Genomic DNA, 20,621 nt, shown 5'->3' on the forward strand with positions numbered 1-20,621 from the left:
CAAAAAGTCACTTAATGAAGAAATATAAATTTCCAAGAAACATATGAAAAGATCTTGAATTCCAAACAAGGTAAATCAAAACAACAGAGTTTATATTGCTAGGCATCAAAATAGTAACATTTAACTGTATTCATTAATACAATAGATAGTTATCAAATTCCAACTCTACTATAGGCATGATGCTCAACACAAAAGGAGATTTTTAAAAATCTCACTGCTTTTGAGGATTTTGAAAAGAGAATTTTATATACTGCTGTAAAAATAGAGACTTGATGAAGTCATATTGGAGAATTGGCTGAATCTATTAACATTTTAAACCATTTTTGACTCTTCCTTTTCTTACATACCAAATCTAGTACTCTAGCAAATTCTAAATTCTTTGTGCCTTCAAATCTCTCTCCAATTTGACTCTTTCTCATTACATTTCTAGATCAATTACTCCAAGACACCATTATATTTTATCTAGCCTACTACAGTAGCCTCTCAGGTGGGATTCCTGATTCCAATATTGCTGATCTGTAGTCTATTGTTTCCGAAATATCAGCTACAGTTATATTTTAAATTTAGATGAGATCATGTCGGTTTTCTGCTCAAAACTGTCCAAGGGACTCTCATCATTTTTAGGGTAAAAATCCTAGATTTCTACTATTCCACCTTCCTCTTCACTGGCTTCTCCTATCAGCTTCTGGCTTTTCTGCCAACAGCACCTGCAACCCTTTTCCACTGCTTATTCCACTCCAATCACTCATTCCCTGAACACACCAAATTTGCTTCTGCCTTAGTTCCTGACCAATCCAGAAATTCAGATTCTCTCTCTCTCTTTTTTTCCAAGACTTTTGTCAGATATTTTCACTTTAGCCTTCTCTGGGCACCCTGATAGCAATCCTGTTGTCCTTCATTCCCAAACTCTGCTTAACTTTTTTTCAGGGCTGCATCTCTTTTCCTCATATTATATATATTATTATATATACACACACACACTCATATAGTATACTTCGGTTTATTTGTTGCTTGGCAGTCTTTTCCACTGGTATGCAAGCTGCAAAATAATAGAAATTTTGTTTAACTTGCTCAGTATTGTGTTTCTAATTCTAGAACCATGCTTGACACGGTGGAAAGTGCTCCACACATTATTGCTCCATGTATGTATGAATGAATGATTTAATAAGTAAAACTAAAATACATGTACATTTCATTCAGCAATTACAATATTAGGAAACTGTCAATAAGAAATTACACCAGCCGGGCTCGGTGGCTCAGCCTGTAATCCCACGCCTTTGGGAGGCTGAGGTGAGTGGATTGCCTGAGCCCGCGGGTTCGAGACCCGCCTGGGCAGCGAGACCTCATCTCTACAATAAATCAAAAAATCAGCCGGGTGTGGTAGCGCATGCCTGTAATTCCGGCTACCTGGAAGGCTGAGGCGCAAGGATCGCCGGAGCCCAGCAGATCAAGGCTGCGGTGGCCGGGAGTGGCCACTGCACTCCAGTCTGGGCGACAGAGTGAGACTCCAACTCAAAAAAAAAAAAAAGAAATTACACCAGAGCAAAAGAAGGTGCATATTGTGGTATCCATTTTGGCATTATAAACAATAGTGATAGATGAGGAAAAACCTATTTTGTCCACCAATACAGAGTCACCAGATAAATTATAGCACATCCATCTTACATAATATAGGTGGTACAAAGAAATAAAAAGAGAAAAAAGTAGACCTACATGATCTAATAAAGAAAGAAATCCAATTGATTATCAAATGAAACAAAAATGTAGGTCACTGGCACAGATATCATTTTGAAAACCTGATAATGGGTAAAAGGTGCTATATTTATATAGGGATGTCAAAATTGCTCTATATTTTTAAAAAGTCAGCAAGACTATCTTATAGATTTTGTGACAAACATTGTATTTCTATACCCTGATTAATACCCTGACAGAACTGTGAACACCATCAAATGAAAGGACCCTTCCTTGCTGTGTCATTTTCCAGCTGCTCAGGTCTCATGCATTTCAGAGGTAGACATTTTCCAATATCTCCAGGTAGTTTGCTCCAAGGTTTAACTTAAGAAGTAGTGAAGCTGTCCTTTATTTTGTTATCACTTGTAAACATTATCCTTTGTTCTGTCCTTTGTCAAGTTAGAAAAAGCAAGTAGATGACATCTATTAGTTCTTTGTACTTCTGTCTAATTTTAGAAATCTTTATTTATGATAAACAAGTTAGAAAAGATATAAAATCCTAAAGCAAAATAAAAATGTCATCTATATTCCCAACACCAAAAGGAAACTACTATTAAAATTCTTGATTATGTATTTTCAGCAAAGTTTCAAAGTGTAGACACCCAGGTTCCTGTGTATTCTCTAATAGCAGTGCAAATATTTCTTTCACCAAACATCCTATAAGAATTTTCTCAAAATATTAAATATATATGAAAACAAAGCTTCTCTTGCTACTTGCATTCTGTTTCAGTTTATGCATACAGTATTTATCTAATCAATCACTAATTATTCAACAGTAAATATTAGGTTCCTACTATATGCTGGCTACTGACTGAAGTAGGTGCTGGCCATCTAGCGGTGCTCTCACCCTGTATGTCAGGGAAGAAAGATGCTAAATAAACAGTTATCCAAAGGGTAATTCTCTTCTTCCAGCTGCTTAGAATCACCCTTCATGTTTCTTCTTGAACCCTATCTTTCAGAAAATATCACTGGCTCTACATTCAAAATATAACCAGATATTTAAGGTAAAATAAGGTGCAATACAGTTTATATTATATGAAAACATGTTTGAATATGGAAGAGAGACAAAAGTTAATATGTTTTATACTTTCTTTTATTCCTACACACACATACACACAACCCACATATGAACACTTATATATAAATATATTCACATAAACAACACTTGCAGAATAAATATGAAACAAATCCAACAATATGCAGAGGGTTTGGACTATGTCGTCTTCTGTAAAACTTTAAATAATTATTTTAAATTTTGAGTCATATAAATGTATTGCCTGTAATGACATGCTCTGTGGTTCTGAAGATAGTTACAAGAGGAATGGGTTTCTCTCTGGGCATAGAAAATGCCATTCCAGGATCATAAATCGTCTGAAGCAATTTGTGTTTCTACTTATAATGTTCATAACCCTAATCCAATTAAACTCTTCTGTAGACATTCTGTTATTCAAATATACTTCTTGTTTGGTTAGTTGACTTATTTTAAATATTTATAAGATTCCATTGTGATTTAGTGAAAGCAGCACTCAATGTCATTATATTTTTATAGCATACAGAGTGATTTTTAAACAAGTCTGATTATTTCATTCCATACTTTATGGTCTGAGAATAAAGACCCAAATCTTTTCATGACTAAAAGTCTCTGCATGACCAGGCTTAGCCACTACAACGGACTGATTTCTTACCACTCTCCCCCTCTCCCTACACACTCCCATTGGTGTCATTCCTTGCATTTAAGCAATTTATTTTCATCCTTGAATCTCAATTCTTTACCTCATAGATGGCTTTGTTGAAGCTATTTATATGATCCCCCAGCATCGTGTACTTCATCATAGCAGCAAAATCACAGCTTATCATTAGACATTTATTTGTGAGTGCATGTGATTAGTAAATTTCTCGACTAAGTTGTAAGGTTCTTGAGGGCAAGAAACATGTCTATTTTTCACATATGTGCCTAATGCAGAGTCTTTCACATAGTACACACTTGATAAATCTCACTGAGTGAATAAAGAAAGGAATTAATAATTTTTGTAAAAGTGAGAATGTATAACTTTGTCTTACATAATTTTAAAAGAAGGTGTGTGCTACTCTCATCAGGCTTCTGTATTTTGTAGAATGGTACTAAAACACAAGTGAGGCAGTATATACTAATTGCTAAAAGGAGTTGTAGACAGTTAAGTTCTACTATTAACTGCACTAGTTGTCACTGTCATTCCTCCAAGCTATAAAAAGGATGGATCGTTTCTCCTTATTAGTCCTGAAATCTCAGCATTTATAAGTTGGAATACTATTGTTCTACACACACATTCAACTGTTCTTGTATTCATGAAACATTTATCAGCTGTGTACTATTCCAGAAGATCATACTTAAGGGCAGTTTGAAAGAGGAGCTGGTAATGTAAATCAAAAGGGAAAAGAGGAATATACTTTTTATGATAAATATTTACACAACTTGCTACAAAAATTAAAAATTATAAATTTGATTTTATTTTGACTGCAAAGTAAATGCCTATATCCTTGAGGGTCATACCATATGTCAAGTGAAACTAACAAAGTGCTCTTCAAAGGAAATGACAAATATTTCTTTGGTAGCATTAAGATAACAATGGTTTCTAGAATAGCTCTCTTGCACCACTCTGTGTTAGGAAAAAATTGTTTAGGGCCTAACAATTCTGTTCTGATCTTGCCTCTGAAAAACAATGCCAGTTCACTGGTGCTGTAAGCCAGAATGTAGCTAATTTTTTATAAAGGAGGAGGAGAAATAAAACACAGCAAATAAGAATAAAAAGTAAAGTAGGACTATTTCTTAAAATAAAAAACAAACATAAAGTTAAAAGAAAATAAAATTGAGTGCTAATGCCTGCTGTTCTAAAACCTGAGTTACAATAGTTGATGTCTTCAAGATCACAAGATTTTTCTTTAAAAATATTCCACTAACTTCAAATTTTCAGGAAAGAGTTTGTAGTCTGGAGTTAACAATGAAACAGAGAAGCTCCACTGTTTGCAGGAAATATTTGTCATTTTAATATGTTAAAGTAGAGAAAAATTAAACAAAATTTTGTGAGAAATATAATTTGCAGTTGTGTTATAGAATACCTCATTTTTAATATATATTTAGGAATCAATAGCTAAAAGTGAATGGGCATTCTTAGTTTGTATTTGGTACAAGTTACTCAAATTACTACTATATGTTGATTCACACTAATATTTAAAAATTGTCTAAGCCGGGCTCGGTGGCTCAGCCTGTAATCCTGTGCTTTGGAAGGCTGAGATGAGTGGATTGCCTGAGCTCGAGGGTTCGAGACCCGCATGGGCAACTTGGTGAGACCTCATCTCCACAATAAATCAAAAAATTACCCCGGCGTGGTAGTGTGTGCCTGTAGTTCCAGCTACTTGGAAGGCTGAGGCAGAAGGATCACCGGAGCCCAGCAGGTCGAGGCTGCGGTGGCCGTAGCGGCCACTGCACTCCAGTCTGGGCGACAGAGTGATACTCCAACTCAAAAATAAAAAATAAAAATAAATAAAAATAAAAATTGTCTGAATGAATTGAGAGACAAGGATATCTACAAATTGGGTCCAAAGAATTCTGACAGTCAATTTAGCAGGATTAACTGATCATGTCTTGAAAAATAAAAATATCTCTAAGTATCATGGGTGGAGAATTGGGTGATATCTTCCTAAGCTACTGAGGTGGCTGACCTAATTTTCCTTGATCCTAAAAACATTATATTCACTGGTGTGGAGAGAACTGAGACATAAACGTTTCATTTGCTTCAGTTCTTGGGTGAATGAAGTACCCAGGTGAACTCTCAACAGACATGGATATTACACAAGTTAAAGTGAGTGCTTATAGGATTTCTGACTGCCAGAATCCAGTGTATCATCCAGAATCCAGAAAACACATATTGCAGAGACCCTGGGTAGGAAACCAGGACAAGGTCCTGCACCCCTGTCTTCCTGCATCAATCAAACACAAGCAAAGCAGAAAAACGTACAACAGTGAGAGATGATTTAGCTCTCTTAGGCATGTTCACAAATTAGACAGATTAAATATATACATAAAATATATTCAAATATATGCATTAAAAGGTTATTTATGAATATATAATATATGTAAATCAATATATATGAACACATGTGCAGATGAATATTTTTATTCTTCATTAATTAAACCATAAGCACATCCTTATACTAAGAATATTTGCAAGATGAGTGAACAAGATGATATTTGTTTCAGATAGTAGTTATAGAAGAAACTTCAACTTATATTTGAAACTCCAATGTATATTTGAAATACCCCCATTAACTTGTGGAAGGCATGGTTAAATAAAGAATGAAACAAAACAAATACATTTTAGTTCATGTTTACTTCTTCTAACTACCATACATTTAAAATGATAGTTTTTTTTTACTGAAAAGACTAAAATAATAACGAAAATAATGACATCAATGGAAAACAGGACTTTGAAAATTTATTAATTGCAATGTGTTTTTTTTCTGACATAAAAATAAGTAGGTTAGGAAGAAATTTAATTTATAATTTCCAATTGTATTAAGAGTTGAAATGATGAAATCCTTAACCAGATAATCAGAGATTTCAGAGGGAATGTTGGGAAATGTTTTGCTGTTGTTGCTTGTAGAAACAGGGTCTTCCTATGTTGCCCAGGCTGGTTTTGAACTCTTGCCCTCAAATTATCCTCCTACCTCAGTCTCCCAAAGTGCTAGGATTACAGGAATGAGTCACTGCACCAGGCTGAGATTTGGAAAATAAGATACAAAAACATTTTCTGGTTTGGCATCTAAAAATCCTACTGAGAAATGAATCTTCTTAACAAAATTTCTACAATGTCTCTCCTTCTGCAAGGGTTTATCTAGAGAAAGAAAACATACTATCTCCTATTTTTTCTAGTATCTGTAATTATTAGAATGACTCTCCTTACTGAGATAACTCTCCACTGATAACCCTAATGCACTGGTCTATATTCTACTTCTCTCTAATGAAATTACTGTGCCACATAAACAGGCAGCAAATGCACCCAGTGTACAAACTGACACGATGTATGTATCTTTCACTACATATGTGTACTAAATATGTGTACTCTCACTCTACATATGTTTTCTACAATGATATGCAATAATTCTTACCCAAAAATCATCATTAAAATCTAAACCCCACTCTCCAGTCTATTTATATATGTATATTAGTGCAAATGTTAAATTGCAGGCCAGGCCTGGTGAGAGAAAATGAAGTGTGCCACAATTGTCTACATGCTTCTTTTCTAATAATAAGCACCTCTTGCTTATGTTTTTAAAAGAGAATTTTCATTATCGCTATCAATTCCTCCCACAGCTTTAAGTGCATATATTTCCTACGGAAGTAGAAATCCCTTTGAAGAAAGTCAGTGAGTGTAAAATGCCTTGCAAATACAATATTTTAAAGACAAAGTTGGAATGATAAAGTATACTGTGATACATGTTTGTTATGAAATGAAAATTTAATTTGTCTCTGATACTGCTCAGCTTTTACACACAAAGATTTCAACGAGCAAGTTTATAAAATGTCAAATAATGGAGCAATTGATGTGTTAAATTATTTACGTATGCATAAATGCTTGGTTGCTATATAGGTATTTAAGAGTATTTTAGTCATATTGAGGACAGTGGTTGGGGTATTTCCATTTAAAATACAGGGATAAAGGGTCTTGCTATCTTCAAATTCACTATTCTGCAAACTTTTGGGAGAGGATAACATTCATCTAAAAGGCATGACTAATCTTCAGGGAAAGGCTGTGGGCCAGCCCTTCAGTCAACACATGCCAGGACTTCATGCACTTTTGGGATATCCTCTTGGTTCAGATTTGTCTTGTAGTACTAGAATACTCATGTCTGTGCATCACAATCTCATCCTCATGCTCTCCTTCTTTGAAGCTCAGTCTATGGCTTCACATTTATCCATCAGAAACTATATTTAATTCAGTTAGCTGTTCAAACCTATTTACATTTTAATCCTTTTCTCTTTCTAGTCTAGAGCATATGTCCTAACCACCATCTTCTAGCTCCATGCCTTCTTTATATTTGTTCAACAAATCATGATTTAAAATGTAAATTTAATAGTGGTACATGAATGGAATTTTTATTATGTTTTATAAATAATATTATTTTCATATGTCTTTAATATTTCATAATTAAATAATTACAAAATTATGATGACATTTAGTGAGTCTATATGTTTACGTTAGTTCATTTAAATGAATCCTCTTGAAAGCCCTGTGAGGTGGACTAGGGAAGTCTTCATATTACTAAAGTGACTCCATCTTAGGTGAATTTCACGTGGTCACAAAGGCTATAAAGCTATGCAGGATGGGACTCTAGAGTTATTCTTACTCTTAGTCTAATGTTCTTTCCTTTAAGCTATTACTCAATTCACTGATGACATTCTAAAGCAGACCATGTCAATTTAGTTTCCCTAGCTATAAAAGTTGAATTTAAAAAATGTTTCATGTTGATCAGAGGTATAATTTTTTTTACTATCACCATGACAGAAGTACAAGACTCGATCATGATAAGAGGCAGGAGATTCCTTTCCAGAAACCCAGATTAGTCATTCACTGGGTCAATAAACCTTCTCTAGAACTAAATGCTTTTTGATTTTCATTAATTCTCCCAGCCAATTTTCCATAAAATAGAAATAAAAGTTCCATGATATAAGCGAGTAATCTAGTCACACAGACAAAACAAAGATGAGAAGAACTTGCTCTCCCTTTGAATACATCCTTCCTCTTTCCTTAGTTCCCAAATAGCGGCTTCTATTCTTACCTCTATTAATAATGCCATGTCAAGACATAAGAGCTGATGAATTTATGAAAGGCACTGGGTAACTAACTATTCTTAGAAAGAAACATTTTATCTGGCAAAAAAAGAAAAAGAAAAAGAAAAAAATTATTTCCCTGACTTCAAAAAAACATATCGATTGTCTCTGTACAAATAGAGCAAAGATTGTTTATCAGTAGAACAGTATAGTTTCTGCTAGAAATATTTTTATACCTTCTCACCTCATGGTTCTATCAATTACTTTTCCTCTGCTATTATGAGCTAAGGTATTTGCAATACTTCAACTTATTTTTTTTTCATATTTGTATCTTGGTATAAAATAAAGAAATTCCAGGAACTTGAGACAGCAAAATGATAATAAACCTAAAGTGCATTTTCAGTGATAGTTAGAAACATAAAAATAACAAAGCAGCCATGGATATTTTTATCAAAAGTATTGACTGTTTAAGGTGGAGGGAACTTTTGGGATTATCCAGTCTATCCATTTCATTTTACAACTGAAGCAGAGACAGAGACACCAAAGTGTTGAGCTACTTGCCCAGAGGCATGCAAGTCTTTGGCTGCAATATTGTTTCGTGCCCTAAGACAAATGGGATATAATGTTGGTGGGGGGCAGGAGAAAGATTATGGATGCTTACAGCTGTTGAATGATGATATTAGTTCAAGAATGAGAGAACTGCAAGTGGCCACATCATTCTCATCAGAAATCCAGATTTAAAAGCTGCAGCAGGGAGTACATTTTAAACAAACAGCAAGGAAAGAGACCGGTCATTTGCTCAACAGTGGATTAAGACATTTTTAATCTCTCTAGCACTTTCCCTTCATTTTTGGTTTCCTTTCCACATTTTGATAATGCTACTTCTTCCCAGTAGCATCATCACAAAGGAGAAAGAAAGCCCATATAGCATCTCTATGTATTACCCCATATTCTCCTCCACCCCCCACCCCCCACCAGGTAGCCCAGCTTCCTCTTTGTTTTTAGCCCTGCTGTTCATCTAGTCTCCCAGTAACACAACCCATTCCCCACTGGAATCCAGAAAAGATTGAATTCTGTGGAGAATAATAAAAAAATGAGCTATGCTGAGTTCTTAGTGATCCTGGGCTCTTGGGGAAAGCCTGGTCAGGGAAAATAGCACTCTAGAGATAAAAGCAGTTTTATTTCCTGGACTGCTTAGATCACACCAAGCTCTGCTGGCACATTGAGCCCAGTGTTCAGACTGCATGATACCTGGCAATAGCTGCAACCCAAAGCTATCTTTGGACAGCTGTTCTTTGGTCATCAAATGCAAGAAAAGGAAAGACCAATATAGATTTGCACCATGCAGTTTACTGACTAATTTCTATATATAATTGCTTTTAAATTTGTGTGTGTATATGAGCAAGAAAAAGAAAGAAAAGGGAAGGAAAGGAGGGAGGGAGAGAGAGGATAGGGAAGGAAGAGGGCAATTACTGAGCGAGAAGCCTTGACCCAGAAATGGGAGAAGGGGGAAAAAGAAAACTCAAGTAAAGACCCACAAGCAGTGTGACCTCCCTCATGACATCCCAACATTCCCTAGGCTCACTCTACACACACCTCCAAGCGGATTTCTTTAAAGGGAAATCAGTGGAAAGCCTGAGTTGCCTATTCTGATGAATGTGAAGTAACAACAGCAATAACCATAAGCACAGAAGCTGGAAGGTAGAGGGAACCATAAGAACATCCAACATGGAAACTGTAAAAATCTTGGGTAGGATTGTATAATTTCACAGACCTGGAACTGGAAGAACAATACAAAGTCAACTAGATCTTCAAAGAGCAAGTGGAAACCCAGCTGCATTAACTGACTTAAAATGATTGTTTTAAAAGCTGCGCACACACACACACACACACACACACACACACACACACACACACACACACCCCAAAATAAAACAAAAACTTAGGTTCAAAGAACATATAGAATAATTTCAAGATTACAAAAGTAGGAGATGGCAGTGGTGGCATTCGGATCCAGACAGGTTGGACCTCAAAGGCTGAACTCTTTTCTTTCACAAGTGACCCCCAAACTGGTTTGAATGAGGCAACTAGAGGTGGAAAGACCCATCTCCACCATTCTTCTCAGTCCAATATTCTTAGCGTTAGTCACTTAGTAAAGGACATTGCATAGAGACAATCTGTGAATTTCCCCTTCTTCTTCTATACTGGCCAACAACAATAGGTCAGTTCAGTCATCTTCCAATCCAAAGGCCACCAACAATTCCTCTAACAAAGAACGAGGCCAATTATCCATATAAACACCAGGAAACCCAAGTGGACAATATTTGCATTAGAAATTACTGTATTCATTTTTACTAGAATAAATATTCACAGGGCTAAAACAAAAACAAAATTGCTAATCATGATAATATTCAATAAAATTAAAACACATTCTTGAAATCATTATTTACAACACCACTTAAAATGTTCCCTGTTACATTTTTGATTTATGCATAACCACCAAAATTACCAGTCATTGGAATAATAGAGTTGTTGAAAGTATTGAAAATTATTGTTATTCAGGTTGGAAGGACTCAAGGTAGAAGACAGCACCCCTCAGTACTTTATGGCACACAGTAGGAAATATTTCCATTTAAGTAAGTCTGCTTCCAGAATTACTTTATTCTCCTTGGCAACTCTCATTCTCTAAACATTCATTCATGCTATATATTATGCACGTATATTGAGCCTGTCCTTATTAATTGTTGTGAGCACAACAGAGGAAATGACCATGCCCTCACATAATGAGATAATAGACACACAGTGACTACAATGCAAACAGAATATGAGAAATGGCTTTGGAGACGTTAGTAAATATAGCCATTTATTAAATACCTGCTTGGGAGTCAGATACTCTGCCTGCGTTTATTATGCCATTCACAACAAACAAGGGCTTTATTATTACAAACATTCTTTTTTTTAAAGGAGAGAACAGAAGTTTAGAGTAGTTGATTTGCTCAGTATCAAGTGATTTGTAAGTGGAAGAGTTGGGTTTCTCTATGTACAATGCTCATGATTTTTATACTAATTTACAACATTTGCAAATACAATGTCATGGATAACCATCAAGAGAAAATATTAGAGGCCACTGGTGGTATTTAGAGTGAAGGTATCTGTGAAGATAGGCCTTAAGATATGTAGACAGAGGGTCTTTTCTTGAGGAGGGAAGTGTGAACAAAGTCACAAATACAGAAATCAAAGTATCTGTCCTGGTGTAGCTTGGACTGATTAATAGATTGGATGGATATAGATGGGTTGGATAGATGGAATGTGACCAGGAAGACAAGTGATGAATCATAGACATAGCACTAATTATAGGCAAAAACAATTTAACTTGACACGACACTAGAAATAAAATTAGAAACAAAAATGAGAGAAAGAGGTGTATTTTCACTTTGCTATTCAATAGATAACTAGTTCAAAAAGTCTTCCACCAAATTACTTATTTCCCTCTAGGAACAACTCTTCCTTCTTTCTATCACCAATCTCAGAAAAATGGCAATTCCATCAACCAGTTGCTAAAGAAAGAGACTTGGTGACATCCTTGATTCTTCCCTCTCTCTCATTCTTACCATCCTACTCATCACTAACTCTATTTATTCACTTATAAAATCTCTGCTGAAGATATCTGTATGCTTCTATATCCACCTCCATTTCCCCCTTTAGGCCACAGTTATTTTTTACCTATATTATAACAACACCCTCACAATCAACCTATCCTTCTCAGAGCTTCCTATTTCTATCCAGTATGAAAAAGACTACAGCCTAGTTGTTGCTTTAAAAAAGTAGATTTGATCACAAATTTTCCCCAGTTTCAAAAATAAATCACATTGCTCCCAATAAAACATTCAAAATTCTCTTGGCCTTTTTTGCCTGTCTAGCTTCATTTTGAAGCACTTGCACATTACCACCTATACCCCTCCCCAACTCAAGAATTCTTTTCAGTATCTCAAAACGCCCCTGCTTTCTCTTGCTGGACGCACACATTGCCTCATCATGACTTTTTCTCTCATGACCTCTTTCCTTCTCCACCATCCCCAGTGTACACACACCAGAAATACAGACTTTAACCTCTTCTAAGAAGTCTTTCTTAATTCCATTGTCCAGATTAGATGTATTTGTTATATATGTTTCCATGACAAACAGAGTATGTTTCACTAAAAAAAAAAGTATCATACTAAATATAACAGTTGCCTGCTCGATTGACTACAGTGCCCAGATTTAGGGTTTGGGTGCATTTGACGTTTTTTTTCATTTTTGTGTCCTCAAGACAAGGTAGAATGACTACTAATAATTATTAAAAATAAAACAAGAAAATAAAAACTACTAGGTGATTAAAGAAAAAAGAAAAAAAATCAAAGGACTTGTGATAGAAATCCTCAAAATGATCTAAATTAAACTGATTTTTACAGAAAAAGTATACTTGCAAATATATATTCTATAAATAAATTGAATATAATAGAAAGTTTTAAAGCATACCTATGTGTATTTAAGTGTTAACATGAAAAAAGTCGTTTATATTCTATGGAGGAAATGGGTTTTTTTTTTTTTAAAAAAAAAGAATTCTAGGAAGAACAGAAGAAATAATAGATTAATAGTTTTAAGATTTAGATGGAGAAAAGTTTCTAAGCGTAGTATCAAATGAAGAGGACATAAAGGCGAGATCAATATATTTAACTATATAAAAATTTAACGCCAGGCTCTGTGGCTCATCCTGTAATCCCAGTACTTTGGGAGGCCGAGGTGAGTGGATTGCCTGAGCTCATGGGTTCAAGACAAGCCTTGGCAACTTGGTGAGACCTCGACTCCACAATAAATAAAAAAATAGCTGGGCGTGGTAGCGCATGTCTGTATTTCCAGCTACTTGGAAGGTTAAGGTGGAAGGATCACTGGAGCCCAGCAGGTAAATGTTGGGGTGGCCATGAGGGTGCCACATGCACTCCAGCCTGGGTGACAGAGTGAGACTCCAACTCAATAAATAAATAAATAAAATAACAAGTTTGCATCAGGAAGAAAAACTCAGTGTTATTAAAAAGTTAAAACTAGAAACAAAAAATAGGAAAATAATAACTTGCAATATTGGGTCAAGAATTGTTATCCTTAATACATAAAGAGCACATGGAAAACAAACAAACAAACAAAAACACTCGGCAGGACTTACATTTTTAAAAATTTGAGTAAAGTTCCTAGAACATGCCTCCTCTCATTCCCAGTTCAGCAAAATTAAAAATATAACACATCAAATAATCTTTTTTACTGTATGACAGTAGTAGCAGGAGAGTAAAGGAATTATTAAGACTTTAGAAAAGACAAGAGAGAGACAGATAGGCATAGAGAGGATGAGAATCCACACGAGTAATCAAGCAATGGAATGAGAAGTTATTCTCAGTTTATATGCCAATCACTGGTGGCATAGGGTCTAAGTTTTAGTAGGTCATGCAAATAAGGTACCAAAGTTAAGGGCCAGATATAAGTCTTCCTGTGGGTATCCTGAATCTCTGATACATGATGGTTTATTTGGAATACAGATCTCTGCTTTGGTTCTAAGTAGAGAAGAAGAAAGAAAAGGAGAACTCCCTTGACAGTTTTTAAAAAAAATTCTCCTCGTGTTTAAAAACAGAATTTGTCATGCTCTTGGCCCCTCCTCACTCAAACAAAATCCAAACTTAGAATATAATTTAAAGTGGTTCTGGCCTACAAAATCCTCCAGGCATATGAAAGTAGCATAAAAATCCTGTCTTAAAACAACTTAAATTTAGCTGAAAAATTACTCTAATAGCATCAAAATGTCAAAGATTAAACAAATGTAAATGCATACATTTTAATAATTATATAAATGAAGAAATAAGCTGTCATAAGCAAATGTAAGCAGGACCACAGACTCAGACTCCCAATGACTCTAGGTGGTGGATTCATTACATTGAGACTACAAATCTTGCATATTTAATATGTTTATAGAAATAATAGGACTGACAACAGGAGTAAGGAAAAAAAGGACCAAGAAAATTCTACATGTATATTTGAAAAGAATGATTCTATAGAAATGAAAAATATAATAGCTCAAAAGAGGAAAATTAGTACATTGGAAAGAAAATGTGAAGAAGATACAGATATATGGAGGGATAAAAATAGGATATGGAAGTTTTAAGGAAAGGAAAATAGAGTGAAAAGGTCTAACATGGAGTAATGAGAGCTCAAACGGCCAATGTAAAATGAGAAAAAGTAATGAATATTTGGAGAAACAATGCTTGAAAATTGTCTAGAATTAATGGAAGATAACAATATAAATAATCAGAAAGCTGTAAATTTTATACCTAGATAAATCATACTGAAACTACAGAACAAAAATAAATATTAGTTTTAAAAACAGCTGTACAGAAACAAGTTATCTGCAATAGGCATTAGTGAGACTATTGGTTTCTCAACAGCAAACATGAAAGTCAGAAGGCAACAGGACAATCGTTTCAAAATGTTAGGAGAACATAATTATCAATCCAGAATTCTATAGCCAGAGAGCATTCTTGAAAAATGAGAACAAAATAAAAACATTCTGATTTTAACAAAAACTCAAAGCTTACCTCAATCTTACTGTCTAAAAAGAAATTCTAAGTGAGGCATTTGAAAAACTCCAGATGGAAAGTTATAGCTATTAGATTTTAGTTCCTGCTCAAGGTCACATCCAACACTGCCCCTTTCAAAATTCTCAGGATTTAAACTACTGATGCTAGTGTTTCCAGGACATTCCTTTTAATAGAATACTGCCAAAAATTCCCCAAACACACTAGTCCTTCCACAATTTTTGCTATGCAACTCTATGTCATCTGCCTTCTCTCAGGTCATTGTACTGACCAAAATTATAACCTCATTGAACATTTTTTATAATTACATGACCACACCTATATAGGAACTATAACTGGATAAAAACAATAACACAAGTTTGAATGCTTTTGTTTTACATGCATGATGATTAACTTCAAGTGGTCCTCAGAACTTCCTGGGAAGATTTCCGTTTTAAATGACCCCTGCTTATTATTTCCTAAGAGAAAAAAAAAATGATGCACCTAAAAGGAAACTCCCACAAGTCTACTACACATTTTCCCCTTATCCTGAATCATTACAAATAAACCTGATCTTGCCTATATTGAATACTTTCACTAGTGTACTGATCCAATTCTTCTCACCAATGTAAAATTGTTGCTTATTAATGCCTCCTTCTCTCTCTTGCATTATCATTTTTCCCCAATCACTTCAGAAATGTGCTGTTATCTTTCCCATTTAGAAAAAAACACTTCCTCATTCCTACTTCCTATTCTGATTACCACCCTATATCTTTGTTCCCTTTTATTAAACAAAAAATAAACTAAAAATATGCAGAGAAAAGGGAATGCTTCTACATTGCTGGTGGGAATACAAAGTACTTCAACCTCTATGAAAACAGTGTGGTGATTTTTAAAAGAACTTGAAAAGGACCTTCCATAGGATCCAGCAACCTCCCTACTCCCCACTGGGAATATATCTGGAGAAACTCAAATCATTCTACAAAAATGATACATATACACACATTTATTGCAGCACTAATCACAATAGCAAAAACATGGAACCAACCATGCTACTCATCAAAACTGGACTGAATGAAAAAAAATGTGGTACATATACATGACAGATGATTATGAAGCCATAAAAAAGGACAAAATTATGGACTTCACAGCAACTTGAATGAATTTAGAATCTATCATACTTAGCAATCTATCACAGAAACAAATAACTGAGTACCTCATGTTCTCACTCGTAAGCGGCCTCTAAATATTTACCATAATACTATAAGAAAGGGGTTGGCAGTAGCCAGAAACTGCAGGGGCTTGGGCACATAATATCAATAAGGGTACCCAATCTCAAACCAGGTGAAGTGGTGACCAAAAGGAGGCTCAAACTTTACCTGTACGATGACCACTAAAATACCTAATCCTGAACAGTACCCCATATCTTCAAAATTAAAAAAAAGAAAACACTTAATTCAACATTCTGAATGTATACTTTTTGTAATGTAATAAAAGGGAAAATGTCCAAAAACCTCAAAATAATTAAATATGAAGAGAGTTCCCCAAAACAGAATTTATTTTAAAAATTCATATATTCTTACATATTTAAGGTTCAGTAACCTTCAAAGTACTCTGTTTGATGCAATAAACCTATGAAGATTTTTTTCACTGCTAAAAACCATTTTTGAATTTGTCAATTTTTGATTTCTTTTAGTGCTTCTGCCATTTTTTTGTTTCACCTCTTCCACATCAGCAAAAAATTTCCCTTTGAGGACTTTTTTCATCCAGGAAACAAAAAAACGTTGCTCAGATAGGGTGAATAGGGAGAGTGGGGCACAAAAGCCACGCCATTTCTGATCAAAAACTGCTGAACACTCAGCATGGTGTAGGCAGGTCTGCTGTCATGGTGGAAGAACCAGTCCCCTGTTTGCCACAACTTGGGATGTTTCTTCCACAAATTGTGACACAACCATCTCAAAACTTCCAGATAAAAACTTTTGTTGACCATTCAAACTGGAGGAACAAATTCCAAGTGTACTACAAGGGGCCTGCCCCACAAAAGATAATTCAGTTTTTTGGGGGGGGATCCCCTCCTTATAATTGTCATCGGTTTGCCTTCTCCTATTTTCTTTTTACATTATTCTAGTTCCCCTGTCCATTACTACACTAATCCTACTTTTTTGTCAAGATCACTACCAGTTACTTTCCAGATTTCATTTTGTTTGACCCGGCAACAGAAGCTAAGATTGTGGCTCAATCTTTCTTTCTCAACACCTCTCATACTTGACTTTCTTGACACCATACTCTCCTGGCTTTCTTTCTCTGGTCAGGCAATGTACTACCTCTTGCTGGTTCCTCCTCATTTCCCCAACCTCTAAATATTGGAATGAATCCCTCAGGGCTCAAAGTCTGGCCTGTTCCCTATATTCCCCCAACTCCCATGTGCCCCTCTGAATATCAGATTCATAAATCCAACTGCCTACTTGTCATTTCAATTGAATGTCTAAAAGCCATCCCGAATCAAGATCTGGATGTTCTCCTACCCAAACCTAAGTGAGATCCTCCTACAGGCCTCCCAATCCCAATAAATGTAAACTCTATTCTTCTAGTTAGTCTTTCAGGTCTAAAGTCTTGGAGTCATCCTTGACTCCTCACCACTAATCCATCAGCAAATCCTGTTGTCTCTACCTTCACAACATATCCCAAATTCAGCCATTTCTCAATACCTCTGGTCTAAGCTGCCATCATCTCTCACCTCAAATATTTAAAAAGCTTTCTAATGGTCTCCCTGATTCTGCCCTATTGCGCCACAGTCTATTTTCAGAACAGCAACTTGAGTAATCCTTTTAAAATATAAATCAGATCATTTCACTCCTCTGCACAAAACCCTATAATGACTTCCCCTGTGCCTCAAAGTAAAAGCCAAAATCCTCAGTCACTCCTAAGCCTCTTTATAATTGGGACCCTATTACTTCTCTGACCTCATACCCTACCATTTGCTCCCCTTTGCTTACTTCACTCCTTTTAGTCACCCATTTGTTCTCCTAAAGATATCAAACATGATTCCACCCAAAGGGTTTTGGATTTGCTGCTATTCCACTCCTTAAATGATTTCCTCTTGCATTCCACATGGTTTACATTCTCACTGATTCAAATAGTCAAGTACCTCTTTTCACTGAGGTTGTTCCAGATTAAATATTCCATTTAAAATTGCACACCCAGCACTCCCAGATTCTTCGAAACTTCATATCTCTTCATAATGTTTATCTCCTTACAACTAAATATTTGTTTAACTTGTGATTTTTAAAATTATTATCAGTTCCCTACAACTAGAGTGTACACTCCAAGAGAGCAGCAAGTTGGACATGCTTTACTCAGTTGCTTGTCCATTAAAAAGGCACGTTTCACTTTAAAGCATAGAGACGATACTAGGAAGGAGGCCATGTTTCCTCTTTGCATCCCCCATTGTATCTAAATATTATTCAATAAATTCTCAACAATGGAATATAGGTCAAAGTAACGTGTGTGTCTTCTGGGACAGAGTGTTTCTGAAGCAATTTTCTCTCTCTCAATTTCTCTCTGCCCCTATATTTCAGCTGACTGTTGGAAATTAAAGTTAACTTACATATTTCCTTTAGCCTAGATATCTGAATGATTACATGGATCTAGGCTGCTCCAACCATCCACCCCTCAATCCAATCTTCACCCTTTTGCCATTGCAAAACACTTGATTTGAGCTCTATATGAATGAGAAACCAAAACTTCATTGAGTTTATCTACTGACACTTCAGATTATTTATTATAGCCAGTAGCATTACCCTAAATAATATGTTAATATCTATCTCCAAATTCTTGAAATATTAAATGTTTAAAAGCTATCAGTTGTAAATGAATAGAATAAATGAATATATGTAAATAACTTAAAAACATTTGGTGAATTAATAAATAATGAAACCACTATTGGCAAATTACTTGGCATTAGTTTCTTTGTTTTGTGTTTTCTTGAGTAGTTACAAATGCTCTCCTAAAATGTACCCCAATTTTTCTTTTTGGAAACATAAGGAAAAAGGTTTTTTTTTCTGTTTATTTTGAATTTCCTTTCATAACTACTTTGCATTGCTTTTAGTTACTTTGACTCATACTAAACAATGCTGTCCCCTACTGTTTACATTTTTCAAATATTTATATATCATTATCATGAGTTCCACATACTATTATTGAGCTAAGCTACACATTATTCATTTCTTGTTAAAATAGAATTTCCCATTTTCATAATCACTTTAACTCCTTTGGCCTGAACTCTCTTTAATTCCTCTATACTTTTATCCTTAAAATAGATTAGGGAACATGTTTGAAATAGCTCAGTAACTACTGAGAACAACGTGGCCAAAAATTCACATTGCTTTGATCCTTGAAATTTACAGATGCGATAAAAGGATTTCTGTTTGAAATCCTTGGGCACAGAAATGATGGAGAATTCCTCCTTCATTTCTGGTGATCACTGCATTCTGAGAATATGGTTAGCTGTCTGTGCAAGTCCAACATGAACAATAATAAAGAGCAGCATTATCAGATTCATATGACTCCATGAGTTACTGTCCCCCTTCCCGTCAGCCTACTTCAGTATTCAGTCATATGAAAGAGTACTCTTGATGTTGGTGAAGTAAGGACATTTTCAAAAAAACAAATGAGAGTTGTAGTCCTTGGACAGGTAGGCCAACATCATCGTTGCAACTATATGCATTTTTGTTTTTCACTGCAGTGCACCTAATCCAATTAAATATTTATTGTATCTCTTATTATAATTGCCTAACTTGCACATTATTTGTGAGGATACCAATGACACTTATGCCTGTCATACATTTCTAGAAAATGAAGAGTTAAGATGGACTTGGTGGCTAACCTGTAATCCCGTACTTTGGGAGGCTGAGGTGAGTGGATTGCCTGAGCCCACGGGTTCGAGACCCACCTGGGCAACTTGGCAAGACCTCATCTCTACAATAAATAAAAAAATTAGCTGGGCATAGTAGCGCACACCTGTAGTTCCAGCTATTTGGAAGGCTGAGGCTGAAGGATTGCCGGAGCCCAGCAGGTCGAGGTTGTAGTGGCTGGGAGAGGTCATTGCACTCCAGTCTGGGTGACAGAGTGAGATTCCAACTCAAAAAAAAAAAAAAAGAAAAGAAAAGAAAATGAAGAGTTGTTACCTTACAACAAACTCTAAATGCAGTATTGGCTGCCAGCAATAGCCCAATATTATACAAGTACTAGTGCTGTGGCCCACCTTTAGATGGATGAAGAAGAAATTAGTTAACCATCTATAATGTTTTAAAGACCATCAGATATCATAAGTACCAGAAGGTGCTCCCCCTCCCCATATAACAGTCACAGACTTAATAAGGATCATTTATTTAAAGGCAAAGTTTCAGAATGCATGTCAATTCTTTTGTGAAATTCATCTTCTAACTACTCTTCTCTCTTAGGCAATGACCAAGATTCAGCCTTTT

This window comes from Carlito syrichta, unplaced genomic scaffold, assembly GCF_000164805.1.
Source record: "Carlito syrichta isolate Samal-C Ts95f unplaced genomic scaffold, Tarsius_syrichta-2.0.1 Scaffold302076, whole genome shotgun sequence".
In the NCBI taxonomy this organism is placed as follows: Eukaryota; Metazoa; Chordata; class Mammalia; order Primates; family Tarsiidae; genus Carlito; species Carlito syrichta.